The sequence below is a fragment of the Pinus tabuliformis genome, chromosome 4_1 (assembly GCF_031772625.1).
Source record: "Pinus tabuliformis cultivar Carrire ecotype Pingquan chromosome 4_1, CPIR1, whole genome shotgun sequence".
Classification (NCBI taxonomy): domain Eukaryota; kingdom Viridiplantae; phylum Streptophyta; class Pinopsida; order Pinales; family Pinaceae; genus Pinus; species Pinus tabuliformis.
In genome coordinates this window covers 60,847,091-60,868,209 of record NC_142303.1, presented here as the reverse complement: position 1 = coordinate 60,868,209, position 21,119 = coordinate 60,847,091, and positions in this window count along the sequence as shown.

Below are 21,119 nucleotides of genomic sequence, written 5' to 3'. Positions count from 1 at the left end.
GCATGGATATTTTAGTTTCCTATTTCCAGGAGGGTTTGCAGAAGATTTTTCAGGTGATGATTCTTCCTGTTTCTTCTTCTTCCCTTTGCCTTTCTTTTTGCCCCCTGGTTGCTTGGTTTCTTTGCCTTTATCTGTCGATTACGGCATTTATTTCCGAGGCAAGAAGTTCATCTTTTGCATTTTGACCTGAAATCTTACGCGCCTTTTTGGATGTAGTCTTTGTCAATTTCGTGTCTGTTGCGCCAATCACGCCATCGCCGGCATGAGATTCATTGTTTGATTTAGGAGGAGGAGGAACTGAGAATTCTAGTCTAGGGGCGTCAGGTATTTTATTGTAGAGCGTGTCGGACTGAGTGTAAATCAAGTCCAAATATTGCGCACGAGCGATAACTTGCTCTTCTGTGATGACTCCCCCTTTTGCCACATCTTCCGTGATGGAAGGCAGTAATGACTTAATAAACCATTCAGCGAAAAGCTGATCGGGAACATACGTTTTCACCATTCTACGACAACGTCGCCACTCATGTATATGATCAGATATGTGAGTGGCCGTCGTTTGTTTTAAGTTGGTAAGAAGCTCCGTTCCCATTTCGTACCTTATCGGTAACTGAAAATGGGTTAAAAAGGTTGTGGCTAGGGTACTGAAGTTGTCAAATGAAGCTCTAGGAAATTCAATGTACCATTTTGCTGCTGGACCAGTTAACGTCCTCTGAAAAAGGCGAAGCCTAATCGAATCATCGTTTAGGGTGTTTGATGAACACCATAGATGAAAGGTCATCACAGGATTTGACGGATCTTCACCCAGATTTCCATTAAATTTAGGAATATCTGATGGAAGTTTATGCGGAATCGCTGGCCACCAAGGGGCGTAAGCGATTGGATCGTTTGTTAACCGATTTAAATCAGGTAACTCTAAAGTTTCCACGAAGGGTAACTGTTGATTCAGGTTAGGTGAAGCATACCCAGGATAATATGGGATTGCCTGAGCAGTTGGTCTTTGCATACCATCATAATGCATTTGATGCTGGTAACTTTGGTAAGGTTGGTGGGCATGACCATTGTAAAATGGTTGATTTTGACCGTTTTGAATATACGGTTGCCCACTATTTGCAAAGATTTGTTGCTCAGAACCTTGGTATACTTGTTGGAACTGCGGTTGTTGGTATTGCACCAGCCATGGTTGTGAAGCCATGTGCTGCTGCCCGATACTAACTGTTTGACCAAGATGAGGGGTAATTGTACCTGTTTGAACCTGTGTCATTCCACCAGTCGGCGATTGTGGTTGAGTCGCAGGGTCAAGGGGCTGTTGCATTATAACCCTGAGGTTGGCATACAACAGGCAGCGCTTGAACTTGCGACACCATCACAATAGCTGGTGTAGTTGGTATATTTGACATAGGTAAGCATTGTTGCATCGAATATACAACTCTTGGTTGTTGAGGTAGTATCGGTACCCAACCGCTTGAAGTAATTCCAGCATAACCCGAATTTTGTTGTGAACTCTCGTATGGCTGTCCTCCCGGAGGGGATAATGAAAGGGCATACTGCCCCCCATACGGTGGTAATCCTATACTTAAGGGAATGGTTTGCCCTTGAGGGCCGGACTGCCCAAATTGACCTCCAAATGGATCAATTTGTTGAGACTCAACATAAGAGTTTCCGGATATTTTTTCGGATGAACAAACAGGAACAGACCATACCGTCGAAATGGCCCCTGAGTGGGCTCCTTCTAGCGATTGAGAGCTAGTTGGGACAGATGGTATACCGGCGAACATTGTTGGAGTGATAGCAGGGAGTTCTGCCGTCGCTGTGTCAGACAACACAGTCCTGGATGTTGACGGTTGTTCAGACATTTCTAGTCTATCCAAAAGATTACCTAGCGATTCTACAGGAGATTCCGCTGGCGGTAGACTAACTTCAGATGAAGAAGGATACAGAGTGATCCCGACTCCAAATTGCGATGGAGTACTAGATGGAGGATCTTCCACAATCTCTTCTATAGAAATCAGACCAGGTGGAAGGGGTAGACCGTCAGGTCCGTAGAATATTTCTGGTGCCGAAGAAGGTATGGAATTGGCAGCGACAGATGTTTGAGGAGCAACACTCTCCGAACCGGTTGTAGATGGAACTGGTTCAGTGATACAAGTGTTTACCCTCAGACTGGGATCAGTACTACTGTCCTTCTGTGGCTGCTAAACTTCTTCTGTAAAGGCAGGGATACCAGAAATGTTTGGAGTAACCAGAGTCTCTGATGTTGTTGGAACACTTGTTCTAACTTTAACAGGAGATTTGGAACCAATTAAACAAGTTCGCTTTGTCCGTACTAGCTTCGATTCTGGAGACAAAGACGGTTGACTCGTAAGCCTCCGCGAACGATGGGGTTTCAATTGACTTTCTTCCACGATTGCGGATTACTCGATCAACTAAAAATAAAGGGGAATTATGTTTCCAAATTAGATGAATTTTAGACGCTTTGACACAACTTGTTTTTTCAATTTTTAAGAGTCGAGAAAAAACAAAAGATGACTCTAGTCGCCTTCGATTTTTAATGAGCCTGAAGTGACAAGTGCTCAGATGGACATTTTCCGTTAAGGAGTCTGAAAAGGAATGAAAGGGACTGCTCTGGAAATCTAGGTAGAGGGATTACCAAACCAATCGCAAAACTGCAGAATACTTTTTACGGTACGGCAGTCAATCTTCCTGAATGTTGTGTTCAGTGCATTGCGATCGATAGGGCGGCAGACACGGCTTCCTATGGATAAAGGATTAAGCCTATTGTGGTCTCCCAAAATATACTCGACGGTACGTGGGAGCACAAGTCCGTACTGGCACTTATCGTCTCAAAGTGGAGGAATCACCCAACCATCAGTGAGAACAATAGTTACCAGGCTCTACGACGCCGGAATACGTCTCTAGCCTAGACTTCTAAATGTTGTGCGTTAGGTTCCAAAGCATTGTTAGATTCATTGAATTTATTTTATAGTTGATCTTGTTTATGAAGTTTCTCTTTCAAGTTCACTGCGAGATGTAGTATAATTCCTAAAATGCAGCACACCTACTACACTCGAGAAGTGCGCTGAATTTCAGATTCTCAGAATAGTACCTGCGTTGGGCCAGAGACGCGACTTTTCTTAGGTTTCGGGTCACAGTTTGCAGTTCAGTTCATGGGTTTTGGCCGAGCAAAAGGTAATCAGTAATGCAACAATCAGGGGTAGATCTAAGGAGGATCTAAGAGCTACCACAAGGGCAATCAGAGAGTTTGTGAATCAGTTGTTTAAATCATAAGCAAATCCCGGAGATTGACTTGTTAGGATATTCCGACACATAGGAAATAGTTAAGTTCAACTTGGTCTAGTATAGAGTTAGGTATAGAGTTAGGTAAAGTGTGTTTCTTTACCGTTGTACATTTTGTAACTTACAATCCGATGGTCACGATATGTAGTGATCTGACGGTTCACTCTCTCCTCGGTATTACCGACACTTGATCCGTGGCTTGACACACGATTGGTCCATGAGTTCTATTTAAAGCGCATGGAGGGTCATTGTTCGGGTAATCCGTCTATGAGAGAAAGCTTATGTAAATTTTCATTCTTTGATTAATAAATTGCCTGAAGTGGCCACGTTGGCTTAGGTTGTGGACTGTTTCCCTCTTTGAGGGTTTTAACCATGTCAAAAATATTGGTGTATTGATTTGAGATCTGGTTGTGAGCGGTGTCCTTTTGGTGTTCTTTCTGAGGAACTTACCCTGTAATTTCCTACATGGTATCAGAGCTATTTGAGGGCCGCGTCCGTTGGTGATCCAAATCTGAAGCCGGTAGAACTGCATGCGGTTGTTGTTTCCTAGATCTACTGTTTCTGACTACTTTCGGGCCGAGAGGACTGCTCTGTTGTGTTCAGAGCATCTGTTCCAGTGAGGAACCCCTTTCGTTTCACGCGAAAAGGTTTCCGGTAGCCCTATCTGCGTCATTTTTAAGATCTGGAGGTATACAGTGCTTATCTGCAGTTTACTGTTATTTTCTCTCTGGTTATTTCGGTTTATGTTTATTTAGCCTTTTTTTTAATTACCGGATCTATACCTTTCATTTCTGCATATGCTCTTTGCCCTGCGACTCTGTGCGATCTGGGCAAATCAAAAACAGAAAGGAAGTTTTTTTTCTCATGCGTATGCTCTTTTCCCTGCACCTTAGTGTGATCTTGGAAAATCAGAAACATTGAGAAAAATATTTAGTTTCCGGCTAAAGCTAACTTCGAGCCGTAAGGTTCGTTTTTCTTTGCATATTCATGTTGGGTTTTGTGTTTTTGTTTTGTAGGAAAAAAAAAGCTTTCTCAAGGCAAGCACGCAACCTAAGGCCCCCCCCTCTCTCTCTCTCTCTCTCTCTCTCTCTCTCAAATTTTTTGTATAGCTAAATTGGTTCAAAGCTATTTTAAGAGAGTAGAGGTCTTGGGTTCAAATCTCCATTTTGTGGGGGCGTTTTTTTCATTCCCGCACATTTGCGCACTTTGCCGGCAACTTCAACAATTTTTTTTTTCAAAAAGCCATAACTTCTTCATCTGGAAGCCTTTTTCAGAGCCGTTTTTTTTAAAACAGCCTATTTTTTCGAGATCTATCCATTGGAACACTTACTTTCAGCATTTTCAGCATCAGTTTTTTAAAAAATGGAAAGTCCATGCCAAGTCATTCTTGACAGCACTAACTACTTCCAATGGATATCCTACATGGAAGATTTACTTAGAAGTAAAGGTCTCTACAGAATAGCCACAGGCCAAGAGAAGAAACCAAAAGATGAAGACAAGGCTGCAAAATGGGAAAATAGACAAGATCAAGCACGTGGTTTGATAGGGATGTCTATTTCTCCTGATCTTAGATTCCATATTGCAGAACTTGATACTCCTCATGAAGCATTGGAACAAATCACTAAAGTTTTTGGGATTAAAAATGAAATTAGAGCCCATCAACTTGAAAATGAGTTGCTTACATTGGATCCTAATAATTTTTCTTGCATTGAAGATTTCTTGTCCAAATTCAAGACCCTTAGATATCTCTTGGAAGGTGTTAAGGTTAAGAAAGAAGATAGTAACCTTATTTATTCCATCCTTACTAAGTTGGGACCAGCCTACTCTGTATTTGTTTCCACCTTCCATTCTACAAGGGAAGCTTTCATTTGTCAAGGAAAAGACTACAAGGCCCCTTCCTTTGACTCTTTTTGTGATTCTTTAATAAGAGAACAAGAAAAACTCTTACACCTTGGTCTTCTTAATCTTGGAAACTCTTCCAAGAAAGCGTTAGCTGCCCAGCAGCAACCAAATTCAAAGAATCCTAAGAAGTCATATCCTAAAAAGAATGGTCCTAAACCAAACAAGGGTCCTAAGCAAACTCACCCTCAAAATGAAAGATCATTTCAGCAAAATGATAAGACCAATAAAAACAAATGGAAGAAGACTGATAGACATTGTAACTTTTGTAATCGAGATGGCCACTTAGAATCTAAATTCTTTAAGAAGATGGAAGCCTTGGAAGCCGCAATGAAGAAACATAACATCCATGTGGAGCATTCTTCAACTTCAACTTCAACTTCATCTTCAGGAATGGCACTTTCTGCATGTCGTTGTCAATCATCTCAGTCTAGTTATGCATTAAATGTATCTTCTTCTCATTCTCATGAGTGGCTCATTGACTCTGGAGCCTCTTATCACATGGCCAAAAACAAAGCCATGTTTTCTTCTTTAAATGATTGTAACACCAAAAATATATATGTTGGTGATGATAGATCTCTTAATGTTGTAGGGACTGGAACTGTTCATCTAGACAATGGTCAGTTTAATGATGTATTATGTGTTCCAACCTTATCCTGCAACCTTCTATCTGTATATCAGATAACTCATTCAGGTGAAGGTAAAATTGTTGAATTTTCACCTCATGATGTTGTAATCAAGGATCTAAGAGATCCTAAACATATTCTAGCTACTGGTATTGCTGATGATTCCACAAGGTTGTATAAGTTTCACAACTTTGGGTCATCAAATCTTCCCTCAATATTTGTTGCTCATAATGATGAAGTGAGCAAACTTTGGCATGAGCGATTTGGTCACTTAAACTATCGCTCCCTTCAGTATCTATGTAAAGAAAATATGGTGACAGGTCTTCTTATGGTATCTTGCAGAGATGGTGTTTGTTCCGGATGTGTACTCGGAAAACATCATCAGGACAGTTTTGAAAAACGTGCCTCTTGGCACGCCTCAGCCCCTTTACAGCTTGCGCACAGTGATTTATGTGGTCCACTTCCTGTTGCTTCATTTTCTGGCTGCAAGTATTTCTTAACTTTCATTGATGATTTCTCCAGACGCACTTGGGTATACTTCTTAAAACTCAAGAGCGAAGTATTTAACACCTTTTTGGCCTTCAAAACCTTTGTTGAAAAACAATATGGACATCAAATTCTTAAGCTAAGAACTGATAATGGTGGAGAATATGTTAAAAACACATTCATCAACTTTTGCACCGAAAATGGAATTCAAATGCAACATATTGTTCCATACACTCCACAACAAAATGGTGTAGCTGAAAGGAAAAATCGCACCTTAAAGGAAATGGCTAATTGTATGCTGCAATCTAAAGGACTCAGTCTTAGTTTTTGGGCCGAAGCAATTAATTGTGCAAATTATATAATAAACCGCACTCCTACTAAGGTTCTAAAGAATATCACTCCAGAAGAAGCTTGGAGTTCCATTAAACCAGATGTAAGTCACTTTCGTGTTTTTGGAAGTGAAGCATGGGCCAATATTCCAGATGAAAAGCATAAAGCTTTAGAACCTAAGAGTGAGAAATGTACTTTTGTTGGATATTCTGAAGATGTAAAAGGTTATAGACTTATTCCATTTAAGTCCAAAAATGTTATCATTAGAAGAGATGTAAAATTTGATGAAAATAAATCGGCTTGCGAGCCTAGTCCGGCGGATGTGCCACCTCTTCCTATCTCTTCTACTTTTGAAAACATTTCTTCTTCAGATGATGAAAGTGAGGATGACAATCCTCCCCCACCTTCTCAGGATCCTCAACTTCCACGATGGGTCCGTGCTACTCGGGATGCAGCAGGTGATCTTTCTGGTGATCCTACAAATCAGCGACGCACACGTTCTCAGTTCAAGAGAGCCTCTTCTTTACTGGCTAAAGCTCCAGTAAATTATGATCCTGACACCTTTGCAGAAGCTTCAGGCCATCCAGATTGGGAAGCAGCTATGAATGAAGAATATCATTCATTATTGGCAAATGATACATGGGATCTTGTTCCTTTACCAAAGGGACGAAAACTTGTTAGATGCAAATGGGTTTACAGAACCAAGTATGGACCAGATGGGAAAGTTGATAAACATAAAGCTCGTCTTGTTGCTAAGGGCTTTTCACAGGTTGAAGGCATTGACTACACTGAAACCTTCTCCCCTGTTGCCAAAATGAACTCTATCTGCCTTGTTCTTTCCTTTGCTGCCTCTTTCAAATGGGAAGTCCATCAGATGGATGTTAAATCTGCCTTCTTGCATGGGGACTTACATGAAGAAATCTATATGGAACAACCCATTGGCTTCATACAAACAGACTCCAGCCTTGTATGTCGACTTAAGAAATCTCTTTATGGTCTCAAGCAAGATCCTCGGGCTTGGTATGCCAAAATGGATAGCTTTCATTTAGAATCTGGCTTTTCTAGGTGTTATTCTGACAATATTGTCTACACCAAGAAAGTGGGCAACTCTCTTATCATCCTTGTTCTTTATGTTGATGATATTATTCTTACTGGTAGTGATCCCAACCTTATAAACCATGTGAAGTCCAGCCTTAAAAAGAAATTTGAAATGACAGACTTAGGACACTTACACTATTTTCTCGGTCTTCAAGTCTTGCAATCCAAGGAGGGTATTTCCCTTTCCCAGTCCAAATATGCTTGTGATATTCTTCATCATTTTCACATGGAAGACTGTAAGCCAGCCCCTTCTCCCTTTCAGTCTGGAGTCAAACTTTCAGTCTCTTGTACTTCTCCTGAAGTTGATGCTACCTTATATCGTCAACTTGTAGGAAAACTCTTGTATTTAACCCATACTCGTCCTGACCTTTCCTTTGCTGTTGGCCTTGTTGCTCATTTTATGCAAAACCCCCATGAAAGTCATTGGAAAGCAGCTAAAAGAATACTTCGTTATGTTCGAGGTACAGTACAGTTTGGGATTCATTACAGTGCCAAAGCAGCTCCTCTATTAGTTGGTTTCACTAATTCTGATTGGGCTGGTGACCCTGATGATCGGAAGTCTACTGCTGGTTATGTCTTCACTCTTGGTTCAGGACCTATTACATGGGCTTGTAAGAAACAGGCTGCCATTTCTCTTTCATCAGCAAAAGCAGAGTATCGTGGTGCCGTGGAAGCTAGTAAGGAAGCCTTGTGGCTTCGTCAGATCCTATCAGAGTTTGGCTTTGAGCAGCAGCATCCAACCACACTTTGGTGTGATAATCAAAGTGCCATTCAGCTATGCAAATATCCAGTCCAGCATCAGCGCAGCAAACACATTGAACTACACATGCACTTCATCAGAAAGCTCATTCATGACCATATTCTTGAAGTGCAATATTGTCCAACAGATGATCAGGTTGCAGACATCTTCACAAAGGCTCTCACAGAGGCGAAGTTCACTAAACTTCGATATATGCTTGGAGTTCAGGAAGTTGTCACTAAGGGGGGATAGGCTCTAGTGCCTCCTTCCTTCTCCTATTGTGTCATATTTTTAAATCCTTCAATCCTATCCCAAGTTGTTCTTAAGGGGGGATGTTAGGATATTCCGACACATAGGAAATAGTTAAGTTCAACTTGGTCTAGTATAGAGTTAGGTATAGAGTTAGGTAAAGTGTGTTTCTTTACCGTTGTACATTTTGTAACTTACAATCCGACGGTCACGATATGTAGTGATCCGACGGTTCACTCTCTCCTTGGTATTACCGACACTTGATCCGTGGCTTGACACCCGATTGGTCCATGAGTTCTATTTAAAGCGCATGGAGGGTCATTGTTTGGGTAATCCGTCTATGAGAGAAAGCTTATGTAAATTTTCATTCTTTGATTAATAAATTTCCTGAAGTGGCCACGTTGGCTCAGGTCATGGACTGTTTCCCTCTTTGAGGGTTTTAACCACGTCAAAAATACTGGTGTATTGATTTGAGATCTGGTTGTGAGCGGTGTCCTTTTGGTGTTCTTTCTGAGGAACTTACCCTGTAATTTCCTACATGACTGAAGTGGAATTTATCTACTTTGCATTTGCATAGCAAATGCAGTTCGAAAGCTACCTGGCTCGACTTCAGGCTCCGTCTGTAAGTTTATGAAATAGACAACAAGAAAGATAAACAAACAAACTAATTCGTCCCCAGTGGAGTCGCCATTTTGTTACAGGGAAAAGTGTCTACTCAGAACTGCTTATCCCACTAAGGTGTGATAGCTGCCTTAGAAACAAACAAAGTAAAGCTACTTTCGTTTTTCCTTTATGAAGTATAGATAGAGAAGAACAAAGAAGACCAACCTCTGTCTTGCGCTAATCTCCTAGTTCGATTCCTCTCTTCCTTTATAGTCTTTCGCTACTTGTTCCCTTACACGCCCAGCTTCACAGAGTACCTGTAAGATCACAGTAGCATAGCAATATACAAGAACATGGATATATAATCATAAACAATCTAGGATCAGATGTAAATTGACCATACAAATGCAGCAAATATAAATGACACAAGAGTATGGAGGAAAACTTGAATAGCTTTTATTGATAAACAAGAAAGAGCCAAGGGGAGTTACAACCAGTTGTTCTGACCCAGCATCATCCTCTCAGCAAGGAAGCCCCTCTTCACCTCATACAAAGCTTATATCACCCAACAATCTGATGTTTGTCTCAAGAAACCAACATCAATTCCTTACAATATCCAAAATTCCAGCCCCTGGATCTCTGGGATGAGGGATCCATATATAGATATCTGTAAGGAAGATGAGTCAGCTTGTGAATTGATTAGTGTCTTCCCTCTGATAGTTCTTGCTTCCACTTGGAGATTGATGATCTCTTACTCATCCTTGGTCGAATTCAGAGAGGCAAGTGTCATAGGAGAAGTTTCTGGAAGCTTCCATTACCTCTCCACCTCGCGGAATGACACTGCCATTTGTCATTTCTCGCCCATCGCACCCCATAGAAGGGTTTTTCGAAATGAAACGCACCCACACAGTGTGTTTAGGTGAGATGCAATGCACTTTACCTATGGAGCAGCTGAAATGATCCTATTTTGACTAATTCTGAGCAGTTTTTCATGGAGAACTTCTGGGAGAAGTTGTAATCAGTTGACCTTGCTCCTTTAGGGTTTAGAACAACACTTTTAGGGACTTAGGAGCCCTTGGTTTATGGACATTTTATGCTTGGGGTTGCAGTGCCCAAAAATGTTTATAACACCATTACATCCTGTAATGTGCCTTCTGGTTTGACTACCGATTGGTCAGCCAGTTCCAACAAGGTCATGGTTGGGTCCAAGGATGTAATGCCAAGCTTTTGACAAGTTGTGGTTGTAAGAATATTGATTGTCGCTCCTAAATCGACTAATGCATTGGGGAAGGAGCATCCATTTATTTGCACAGTGACTATAGGATTTCCTAGGTCCTCATATTTTACAAGTGTTTCTCTTCCTAATAGTAAATCAAATAAGGTACCGAATACATGGACAGTTGTGGTTTTTTTTATTTTCCTCTTTGGATTTTTCATACACAATTCTTTAATAGTTTTTGCATAAATCGGAATGTCCTGAATAGCCTGGAGGAGTGGTATTTTTATACACAAATTTTTCAATTCTCCCAGAAGATCAAAATCGGGGTATTCTATTGGGCAGGGTATGATTAATCTTTCTGGGAATGGTGGAGAGGAGGTGATCGTTTGATCGTGAGTTTTCTGTTTAACCATGTCCTCCACTTGTGGTGCTTGTTCTACAGGTAACTGATCTTCAATTTGTTTGTTTTTATCCCCCTCTGATTCTATTATCCGCCCAAATCTTAATTGAAGCTCATTGCACTCCCTTAACTTAGTTTCTGGCTCTAGTCCTTCAATAATTTGCACAGATTGAACCGGTCTGTTGTTGGGGTTCGGGTTGGGTTGGGCTGGGAGCTGCGGTTGTAGGTTGGTCTGAGGGTTCTGTTGCAATTTGTAGGGTGCTGGTAGTGTGGGTTGAGGTAGGGGGATTGTTCCTGCTGGCTTATTTGTAGGTCTTTTTGATCCAGGGGGATATTGGTGGCCACCTGCCAAGTCCACCTGGACCCCCACCATTGTCTTTCTTAGCATTTTCAGTTTCCTTAATTGTAGCACAACTTACTATTTTTAGCAGTTTTTCGGGTCCTGAACTTCCGGAGCCGTTTTGAGGCCCTAAACGACGTTTTTTTGGGAATCTGGGGCAACATGGGTCCATGGATTGATGTTGCCTCCCAAAGTGGTAGTACTCGGATAGATCTTTCTAACGAGCTATCGTACGCGTCAAACAGAGATCGTATGCCAAAGTTACAACCCCGGGAAATTGATGTACCAATTTACCCAAACGGGCCCACAATTTGGCGTTTCATCTTCTAGGGTTAGGTTTCGGGATGTGAAGGGTTTTTCATTATTTCTCAACAATAAATAGGCCTTCGAGCCTCATTGTAACACAGTTCGAAACAGTTCAGAGGCATGTAGCCGACACATCTCTTCTCAGAGATAAGCTACCATCGCCCTAGCTGGGTTATTTCTATTTGTAAGCATATTTCAGTATTTTACAGTAATGAAATGAAGTATTATTTCCGCTGCATCTCTATTTTTATGGTTATCGCATCTCTGTATTTATGGTTATCTCTGTAATCTGTTGCGTTCTTGTTTAAATCCGGATCAGTGGTATCAGAGCAGTCTGCTTTTTCTCTGTTTTTCTTTGCATGTCCCCAACAAGGTCGGGATATAAGGAGTTAGGGCTTGAACTGGTTGAACCTTTGCAAGACCAGCCTCGCAAATCCCGACGGCCTCCCATGGCGGACGAGAAGAAAGACGAGGGGGCAGGAGATCCCATCAAAATCTTGCTCGAAGAAGCCCTCGAGCGACAACAGAACACGATGATGGATAGCTTTGCCCAGATCCTTCAGCGGCTACCCAGAAGCAATCATCGGCTTCCAGCAGCTACTCTGGAAACGCCACACCCTTTAAGGTACAAGTTAATTTTGAAATCCCCATATTCGAGGGTCAGATAGACGCAGATGCCGTAGATAAATGGTTAAATCTGCTAGAGGGTTATTTTTCTGTTCATGAATTTTCGAGTCGGGAAAAGATTGTTTTTGCCCTTCTCAAAGCAGCCCCCCACGTCAAGGACTGGTGGGAAACCTACTGCGAGCAGAAGGATGAAAGTACTGGCTCACTATTTTCAGCCGCACCCACCTGGGATTCGTTCCGGGATGCCATCAAGGAGCAGTACTACCCTGTCGGAAGCTATGAGGATGAATACATAAAGTGGACCACGCTGCGGCAGGGCAGGGACCAAGACGTGTCGGAGTTCACCAATCTCTTCCATACCCTTCGCACAAAGTTGGGTATCAAGGATTCGGAGCAACATTTGATACTCAAATACCGTGGCTGCCTACACAAGTACATCCAGGAAGAAATACAGTTCCTAAACATCCCCTCGCTCGGCACAGCATACCAATATGCCGTCAAGGTCGAGCAGAAGTTTAAACAAAAGAAGCGAGACTTTGGATCTGCGAATCCAAAGCAGGCGAAAGGTGCCCCTAAACCACAGAACAAAGGACAAAGCCAAGGCGGGACAGCCCAAGACAACCAGCCGAAGCTGCAAGCAAAGAACAGCGCCGCGAAGCCGAGAAAGGACACTGGAAAATGGTGCGAGTTCCATAAGAGCTCCACTCACAACACAAGTGAGTGTCGGGCCAAGCAGTCACTGGTGGCTGAGCTAAAGTTTTCAGAATCAGATGCATGTTCCGACTCTGAGTCAGAACCCGATAAGGGGTATGAAAAAGGGAAGAAGATCATTGATGCAGATCCCAGTGCCACTGTTGCTACCGCAAAGATCCAGAAAAATGAACCCGAAGATCCAGAGGAGGAGGAGCGTCTCTTCCACTCCCAGATGTGGGTAAAGGGCTCCCCGATACAGTTCATTGTTGATAGCGGGAGTCAAAAGAACCTCATTTCGGCAGAGGTCGTGAAGCGGTTGGGCTTACCGACCACAGCACATCCACAACCATACACCATTGGGTGGCTTCACCAAGGACGAGATCTTCGCGTGAGCCAGCAGTGTCGCCTTCCATACAACATCAAGCCCTTCACGGATGAGGTATTGTGTGACATTGCTCCCCTTAAAGTTTGTGATGTATTACTAGGACAACCATACTTGTGGAAGCGACATGCTGTGTATGAATCAAGGCCCCGTGCTGTTATTATTACATTGGGAAATAAGTTGTTCAGAATACCAGAGGTAGCACCACCTGCCGCCATCTCTTTGATTACTGCAAAACAATGCAGTAAGATCATTTCCAAAACCAGGAAATTTGTTTTCTTGATGATACGCCCTCAAGGAAAGAAGAAGACAGTGGCCGCGGCCTCCAAACGGGGTCCCTCTGCACGACAACTACAGATGGACAAGGTTGTGGAGGAGTACGAGGACATCTTCACCTCCCCGACAGGGGTTCCTCTGCACTGTCAAGTCAAGCACTCCATCGATCTGACCCCAGGTGCGTCGCTACCCAATGGACCAATTTATCGGCGCTCCGTTCTAGAGAACGATGAAATCAAGAGGCAGATTCAGGAGCTCCTGCAGAAAGGTCACATCCGTCCGAGTTCATCGCCCTGTGGGAGCCCGATCGTGTTGGTACAGAAGAAGGATGGGACGTGGAGACTCTGTATTGACTATCGGGCGCTGAACAAGATCACTGTCCGTAATAGGTACCCGATCCCACGGATTGATGACCTCCTAGACCAACTAAAGGGGGCGAAATATTTCAGCAAGATCGATCTGAAGTCAGGATATCACCAGGTACCAATCGAACCCTCCGATGTGTGGAAGACTGCCTTCAAATCCAAGGAGGGCCTCTTCGAATGGTTGGTCATGCCTTTCGGATTGACGAATGCTCCTGCAACCTTTATGAGGCTAATGGATGACATCTTGCGGCCATTCACCAACTCCTTTGTAGTAGTATACTTGGATGACATTCTGATCTTCAACCAGAGTTGGGAAGAGCACCTCCACCACATCCGACAGGTTCTCCAAACACTGCGGCAACACAAGCTATGTGCCAATTTGGAGAAATGCACTTTTGGCATGACCCAGGTTCAGTATCTGGGATACATCATTGATGAACAGGGGGTGCATGTCGATCCAGCCAAGATCCAAGTCATTCGGGATTGGCCCTCTCCAACCACTCTAACAGAGCTCCGCAGCTTTCTAGGTCTTGCCAACTTCTACCGCAGGTTTGTGTTGGGGTTTTCTCATATTTCTTGGCCCTTGAGTCAAGTCACCAAGGGCGGGGCGAAAGCAAAATTCTTTTGGTCTGAATCTCAATAGAAGGAATTCAGGGAGTTGAAGGATCGCCTCTGCACGGCACCAGTGCTCGCGTTACCAGATTTACAACAACCATTTGAGGTCGAGACAGATGCCTCTGACTATGCTATTGGCGCAGTCCTTACTCAACATGGACATCCAGTGGCATATCACAGTGAAACACTTTCAGACACAGTCCGGAAGTACCCCACTTATGATAAAGAGATGTATTCCATTGTACAGGCCTGCCGACAATGGAAGCATTACATTTTGGGGAAGGAAACGATCATCCACACAGACCACCGACCTCTGCAGTTCATACAGACCCAAGGGAAATTGCAGAATGATCGCCATCAGAAGTGGTCTACATACCTTCAACAGTTTCACTTGAACATCAAGTATAAAAAGGGCAGCACCAATAATGTTGCAGATTGCCTCAGTCGGCCACCGATCATGGCGTTAACCACCGTGCTCAACTCTTGTGGGCACGAGACTTCTGACTGGCCACTTCTCTACAAAAGCGACCCAGAATTCGGCCACACATACCAGACACTCTTGGAGGGTCGGCATGTTGCAGATTTTCACCTCCAGGATGCCCTATTATGCCACCTCGGTCACCTTTGTGTTCCTTCAAGCGAGCGTGCCAAGATGATTTGGGAAGCACACTACAGTCGGGCTGCTGGGCATTTCGGGGTCGAGAAAACAGTGGCAGTACTACAAAATTATTTCTATTGGCCGAATCTTCGACAGGATGTTGGGAAGTACATCCGATCATGTACTGCCTGTGCCATTGCCAAACCGACCATTAAGAAGCACGGCCTCTATACCCCATTGCCTACCCCTAGTCGACCTTGGGAATCCATCTCCATGGATTACATGTCAGGCCTTCCTTCCACTAAGCATGGAAATGACTGTGTTTTTGTGGTCGTCGACAGGTTCTCGAAGATGGCCATTATGATGGCTTGCAAGAAGAATATCACAGCAGAAGCCACTGCTAAACTCTTCTTTGAACGAGTGTGGGTGCACTTTGGGATCCCACAGTCTATCATCTCAGATCGGGACAGTCGGTTTCTCAGCACATTTTGGTCCAGTCTCTGGTCAATGCTGGACACCAAACTCACGAAGTCCACAGCCTTCCATCCTCAAACTGATGGCCAGACAGAGGTTGTCAACAGGATGATTGTGCACATTCTGCGCATGTATAACTCAAAGCATCCACGCACATGGGACGAGAGCCTCCCCTATGTTCAGCACAGCTACAACCGAGCTCTTCACAGCTCCACTGGCCATAGCCCTTTTCAGGTGGGTTTGGGATTCCAGCCACTATGCCCCATTGATGTGGCCATACCACTTGCAGCTACTCACATGGATTCAGCTCATGTCCAGTCCGAAACAGATAAGGCCACCAGCTTCATTGAGCGCATCCAACACATTCGCCAGCAGGTCCATGACATCCTTGAGAAATCAAATGCCAAGTACAAGCAGCGACATGATCAACACCGGGTGCCACACAAGTTTCAGGTGGGCGACAAAGTCTGGTTGCATTTGCAAAAGGAACGCCTTACTGGAGCCTATCGGAAATTGAGACCACTCCGATATGGTCCTTACACCATTACTAAGGCGATGGGAGACAATGCATTTGAGCTCAGCATTCCCCCATTCCTTGGCCTGCACCCAGTGTTCAATGTGGACCGCCTTCGGCCATACTTTCCACCATTGCTAGACACATTCGACATTGCAGAACAGCTCAAACCCACAGAATTAAATCCAGATTGCATGGAACAAGCTGCAACTGATCGGATCATGGACACACAGATCAAGAACACTCGCCAACAGAATATCCAACTGTATCGAGTTGTCAAAGCAGGCCAACTCCTTTAGCAGGGCAAGTGGCTCACCAGGGAACAAGTTCAGCAGAAGTTTCCTCATCTCATGGAGGAGCTCAACGCAATGGGGACCATTGCTTCCTAAGGGGGGAGGAATGATCCAGGGGGATATTGGTGGCCACCTGCCAAGTCCACCTGGACCCCCACCATTGTCTTTCTTAGCATTTTCAGTTTCCTTAATTGTAGCACAACTTACTATTTTTAGCAGTTTTTCGGGTCCTGAACTTCCGGAGCCGTTTTGAGGCCCTAAACGACGTTTTTTTGGGAATCTGGGGCAACATGGGTCCATGGACCGATGTTGCCTCCCAAAGTGGTAGTACTCGGATAGATCTTTCTAACGAGCTATCGTACGCGTCAAACAGAGATCGTATGCCAAAGTTACGACCCCGGGAAATTGATGTACCAATTTACCCAAACGGGCCCACAATTTGGCGTTTCATCTTCTAGGGTTAGGTTTCGGGATGTGAAGGGTTTTTCATTGTTTCTCAACAATAAATAGGCCTTCGAGCCTCATTGTAACACAGTTCGAAACAGTTCAGAGGCATGTAGCCGACACATCTCTTCTCAGAGATAAGCTACCATCGCCCTAGCTGGGTTATTTCTATTTGTAAGCATATTTCAGTATTTTACAGTAATGAAATGAAGTATTATTTCCGCTGCATATCTATTTTTATGGTTATCGCATCTCTGTATTTATGGTTATCTCTGTAATTTGTTGCGTTCCTGTTTAAATCCGGATCACTTTTAGCCAGCTTGACTGCCAGTTCTGGTTCTGTGAAGTCGAGGGTGGCCATTGGGATTGATATGCACTATTCTGCCAAAACGGTGGGAAGTAAGAGGAATTTGGCCAATTGTTATTTTGATTTTATTGGTTGGGCCAAGATGGCATAGGGAATGTTTGTTGTGACCAATTGGAATAAGGTAGCTGAGTCTGCCACATGGCTCCTGGGTATTGTTGCAAATTATATTGTGAAATTTGAAAGAAAGAAGATGGATCAATCGGCGTACCTGTTTGTCGTGGTTTCCATTGGCGACACTGATTTAACAGGTAGATTAGTTCTGTTTCTTCCTCTGCCTCCTTATAGACTGCTTTTAACCCTGGGAGTGATGGGCAGCTTTCTGTGGTATGATCTTTAGTACATATGGCACAGGTTTGCACCATATCTAGCGGGCATTCTTTGTGACTATGCTTCTTCCTGCATCTAGGACAGAATATCATCAAATTTTGTTCTTCTTCTGCCTGCTTTTGTTTGGCTTGCATAATGTCCAATTTTGTTGTCAGAGTTCCCAAAATATCTGTTTTGAAATCCTCTAGCAGGTTTCCAATTTCTGCACGAGTTATACCTACACCAGAGATTTTGTTGTCCCTCGTGGTCATGTCGCGTTCTGCTGGTTTCAACCTCGTACTACCTCTTGAGGACCTGTTACACAATTTAATAATTTTAGCATATTCTTCTTGATATATATCACCTTTGCCCATAATATTTAATGTTTCTATCCATTGTTCTTTCATCCCTTTAATCAGTGTAGTTTTTAGCACATTAGCAGGTAAAAGCAGAGTTGCATAGGGAGACCGTTGGAGGTTATATTGAAATCGTTCCATATATTCTTCTAATGTTTCACTGGGTCTTGCTACCATTTGGAATATTTCGTCTTTGAATTCCCTAGATCTGAAATAGTCCTGATATTTTTTTAGGAAAACAGTTTTCATTTGTTCCCAATCATTTATTGTGCCACCACCTAATCCCTTAAACGAACGCAAGGCTACTCCTTTCAGTGTGGAAGGAAATAGTTTTAGTTCTTGGGGGTCAGTGGTATAATCATAACCCCGACATAATACATCAAATTCAAATAGAAATGCATCTGAATCCTTTGATGTTAATCCATGAAAAGTGGGAATGTTTTGGAGAGGGATAGCTTTCATGGGTGCATTGACTGTTGTGTCAACAATGGGATATTGCAATGTAGAGGTCTAAGGTGCTTGTGGGTTGTTGGTTCCTCTGTTTCCCCTGTTTCTTCTCCTCCTTCACGAATATTACAAGAATTCCCTTCTTGTGAGGAAATTGGGCGCGAATTTTCAATCTCTTGAAAACTCTGCTCAGTGCCCACTATTTTGCTGTGGACCTCAGCGTAGGCTACAGATGGTGAGCTTGTGGCCCAAAGGGAGACAACATTTCTAGGACCTACTGATGGCTGAGATTTGGCTTTCTTTAAGATATCGTCTATGAACGTTGATCGTCCAAGGTTCACTAGTCCCTTAGATCTGTCAGGGTTGGGTAATGGAATTGGATTGTTTTTGTGTTTTTTCTTCTTAGTCATTCATGCAAACAATTCAAATGTTTATCTCTACCCTAAGTTCTTAACAATTCTACTGGAAAGCGGACAGGGGAGCAGGAATCTTACGTGCTCCGAACGCAGGCTCTTACCTTTCGTTTTTAATACCCAATTCTCTCCCAACAGATAAGCAGCAAATACCTATTTCAGATTTCTATAATTGTGCTGAAAAGCGAACGGAGGAGCAAGCACTTTACTTGCTCGTTACGTAGGTTTTTACCTTCCATTTTCAAAACCCAATCCTTCTTCAACAATAATCATCAGATGTAAATTACTCCTTAGAAATTTCTACACTCTCCCCGGCAACGGTGCCAAAATTTTTGGTGATAAAAGGTGTCCTTTTAACTCCTAATTATCTTCACATTAATTATCAATCCGGGAAAGTCTTTCTATTTCAAGAGTTTACACAGTATGTGGTGGCTATTTAACTCAGAGAGTAATGCTTCTAAATTGCAGTATAGATATTTTAAATATAAGAGTAAATGGATGCAACAAGTAAATTCTAATTGCAATTCAAAGAAAACGCAATCCTTCAATGAAATCAAATCCTACAACAATTCAGGTAACAACAATATGCAATTCAAGTAACAACAGTATCAGTTAAGAGTACAGCAGTGATAACTCTTCTCTTAGAGACTGATTGAATTTAAATCAAACGCACTACTCTGTAAAACAACGATGACATCAATCTGAGAGACTAACAGCAGTAGTTAATTCTCATTACAGTTGATTACATCGAGTAGGATATTCATCTAGGAAACTCAATCCAAAGCGAAAGGAAACTAATTAAACAATAATGCTATAAATTATATAAAATAGAGTTATTATGTCAACACAAAGAAATAAGGAACAACAACGAAATAATAATAGCAGAAAGAAATAAACTATCAATTGTCACACTTGCAAGAATCAGAAATATATGACACAGGTGAAGCAGTGAATTCCACCGGAAGCCAGGCCCTTAGCCGCCAGCGTACACTGCTAGTTACTTCAGATAAATGAAAAGGAACAACAACTCCTCTTATATATTAATCATGAAAGAGTATTACAACGTATTTGTGTTCTTCGCTATAGAGAAAGTCTGTAATTGAGAATTACAATAATAATAACAATAGTCATCCCATTTCTACTTACAATCGTTGCCTTATAATGAGAAAGGGGTAAAAAGATAGATGATAAAAGCGATCCCTCAAGATCTCTCGATCCTGAGGGATTCACGCAATTTTCTAACTTCAGACATCTTTCCCTTCTCGTGCTGATCCTGTTGATTTGCTTTTGGACGTATCTGCAACCGCCGCGTCCTTCCTTAGCTTGCTGCTTTTTTGTTGTCCCTTAGTTAGGGAATAGCAGTTGTCCCTTTTCGTACTTTCCTGCATAAAGAAGGATGATAGTTAGCCAAAGCATAACTGTAAATAATTTTTGTATTTCTTACTGTAATTTCTTAATAGATTAGCGCATTAAGATATAGAAATGATGAGAATAAAGGAAAAGGATAATAAGTTAATATTAAATACATACCTTTTCCATGACCCAACACCATGCTAAGGATGAAATGCCTTAGCCTGTATTCATGTTGTGTATAATGAAAGTTAGGTTCATTCTTGATGTTGTGTGTGCCTGTGTGTCATATAATTGTGCCTTTCAAGTTCTGTTATGTATATATGCATGAATGGTTTGCAATCCAGCATTATTAGGTGTGTTCAAATGTTGCAAGTTGATCAACGATCGATCACAAGAAGGATCGATGGCGACCCAAAGATACTAATGGAACTTATGCATGCTTGACAGACTGTGGCAGAACTGTGTTTAACACAGAAACCCTTCAAAGGCAAGCGAGATTAGTTAAAAAGGACATGGACAAGAATACACAGGAACCGTTTGATCTTATGGATCAATGGTCCAGATCTTTTATCGCGTCGGCAGCAGAACCTTTATCGCATCAGCAGAACTCTTTATGAGTTATCGGAACTGGCTGAAGTTTGATTGTGAATGCGATGTTGCAATTAAGCAATAGCCATAGGATCTGGTATCAGATCGACGGCCCAGAAGAAATCGGTGATCACATTTTGTGAGGTCAAAGGCTGGCGGAAATGGGGCGTCGATAAGGCGATATACCGATAGCAATGTCACCGATAAGCCGACATGTGATGAAACAATGTGCCGATAATCTAATCGGTGATCGGAGGTTGCGCAATCGGAGTAGCAGAAAGGGTCGAAGTGATGAACGGACCTGACGGAGATATAGGTGCGGTTTTAAGAAATTTGAAGTCCGACTCATATGGTTCGGTTGTGTATTTCCCGTTGTTTCAATGTATTTCGATAGTTTGAAGATCCGGGGTTCTCTAAAG